Source organism: Palaemon carinicauda, chromosome 42 (genome assembly GCF_036898095.1).
Source record: "Palaemon carinicauda isolate YSFRI2023 chromosome 42, ASM3689809v2, whole genome shotgun sequence".
Taxonomy (NCBI): Eukaryota; Metazoa; Arthropoda; class Malacostraca; order Decapoda; family Palaemonidae; genus Palaemon; species Palaemon carinicauda.
This window is the reverse complement of record NC_090766.1, coordinates 47919045-47921544: the sequence shown is the minus strand read 5'-3', so window position 1 is coordinate 47921544 and position 2500 is coordinate 47919045. Positions and strand designations below refer to the sequence as shown.

Sequence of the window (2500 nt, the reverse complement as noted above, 5' to 3'; positions counted from 1 at the left end):
CCTGTAAAATTTATATTTTTATCGGAAGAATTAATTAAATGATACGTATTTATTTAAAATTTTAAAGTAGATTATATTAATATCGTATAATATCATCTCAATTTAATAGAGAGCACTCGGGGGAAGAGGGGGTAGTCATACCCTTGTGAGGTGAGATACCCAGAAAGGTACACTCGGAAACCACACGCTGCCACAAATTTCCTATCCAGCGTTATGTAGTTAGGAAAGTGGGAGACAGTGGGAACGGTTGAATCTGTGTGTGTGCGTGCATATCTATCTAAATTTTAAGACATAATTTTTGACGGCTCGGGTACACTATTATGTAATAAAAGTTATAATATTGAAAATAAACATATGAAAAGTTGCGAATATCATCCTAATGTTTCTCTCATTAACGCGACATTTTCCTAGCTCAGAATATACCAGAATTAGGAGAAAATATCAAATAGAGTTATCCTCGTAAAAGAACACCTAGTTACAAGGATATTCAAAATGGAAAGAAGAAAAAAAAAAGCAAGGAATTTCCCCAAAGGACAAATTGACAACCCGCTCATGATCCCTTCGCTGTCGTCAGCTGACCAAGTAATGAAAACGTTGAGAACATGAGAAAGAAGTTTAATTACCAAGTCTCAAGACGAAGTGAAAAAGAGGAAGGAGGGATAAAGGGGGGAGGGGGTAGTATGAAGGGAGAAGAGGAGGAGGGAGGGGAAGGCAGTGTCTCCGTCCAGCATTCTTGATGAGGACGTGTCTCGTTAGATGTTAACGGGGAAGTTCGTTTATGTGCTTTTGGGGAATATATTTTATTCATTTCTCTTTTTTATTCTAGTCAATATCGGATGAATATGATTGATTACGATTCACATTCTTTTAATTAGCAGAAAAGTCTGCCTTCACACATGCTCACCCTATATGATAAAAAGCAAGTGTCTGGCAATGTTAATTAGTCTCAAGTTTCCAAATAATTTTGTATCAAAATTTTCACCACCATAACCATTTTAATCCAATGGTAAATGCAAATGAATTATATGATAGAAGTTTGAAACTGATCATGAAAATAAATTTTGTCATATGAATGTCTGATTTTTAAATGCATTAAATGGGAATATATGTACGTGAGATCCCAATTGTTTTTATTCTGCAAATGATAATACTCTCTCACACTGATTCGTGTCATATTTTGCTTTTAAAAACTATCACAGCAGCAAGATTGAAATATTTCTTTTTATAAATAGTTAAAATATTGGAGGGGGGAAATACTGGCCTTTGAATGAAATTTTAGACACAAACAGTTGTTTTTATTCTGCAAATGATAATATTCTCTCACACTGATTCGTGTCATATTTTGATTTTAAAAACTATCACAGCAGCAAGATTGAAATATTTCTTTTTAAAAATAGTTAAAATATTGGAGGGGGGGGGAGATACCGAAACGTAACGAATATTAATATGAATGAAGTTTGCAGTTTGGGTTTGATAAATCGGCGCTCCGCTCCCGTCCAATACCTGTCTGGTTGATGTGTAGCCAGCCATCGGGGAACCATTAGCTAGCGTAGGCCTAGTCAAACTAACTCTCAGGGCCAACTTTCTTTTCCATATTTGACTTGGATTGATTGATGTCTCGAAAATGGCGTTACAGTGACTTGAGTTTTTAGCGCTGGAGAAGTTATTTAAGAATCGGCTTGTTGGAAAACGATGGGGGTTTTGTGACCATTTTTTTATGTAATTTAACTGAAGTTAGATTATTATGAACCTTTTGGTTTTTAAGATTTAATTGACGTAAAGAATGTAATTAGGTTAATTCAATTCTTAGAATGAATTATCATATATACGGTTATTGTGATTTCCTAAAGTAACACAATTATGGCATTTTTTTTATTTAAATGAAGAATGTAATATGAATTTTTTTTTTTTCAGATTCACTTGGCAGAAGTAAGTTGACTGTGGATATTTTGATTTTGGGCTTCATCTGAAGGAAGAAGGTTTGTTGCCCTTTTTGTTTTTCTCTTTCTCACTTGAAATAGGAAATCCTGATGTGTTATGGAACAGCAAAGAATTGTCTTTGCCGAATAACATTTACACCTACAGCTACAGCTATAGTATAGGGGGATAGGATAGGTGGGGGGAGGGGATGGGGGAATTAGGATTGGAAGGAAAAGTGTTAAAATGAAGTAACAGTGGGAGGTGAAAAGATTGGGGCAGACCCAAACCATTTACAATAGTCGACTGTTTCCGTATAAGTTTGAATTGAAATACTGATTATGACAATGCTCCTCATATTGACTTATGCTCTTATCAACATCCATTATATATACTGTATAATACAATATATATATATGTTATATATATATATATATATATATATATATATATATATATATATATATAATGTTTACGTATGTTTGTATGTATGTCTATATACTGTATATATGCATAACATATATTTATATATATATATATATATATATATATATATATATATATATATATATATATATATATA

At 32.8% G+C, this 2500-nt stretch overlaps 1 long non-coding RNA gene across 1 annotated transcript in view; it reads left to right on the top strand.

The window, feature by feature from the left end:
* Positions 1-1912: 1912 nt before the first annotated feature.
* The window catches only part of LOC137633220 (uncharacterized), a 528138-nt gene continuing 527550 nt past the window's right edge, over positions 1913-2500 (top strand). The window contains exon 1 of the long non-coding RNA XR_011042162.1: positions 1913-1929. This is a non-coding gene — a long non-coding RNA (uncharacterized lncRNA). The remainder of the gene's footprint in view (positions 1930-2500) is intronic.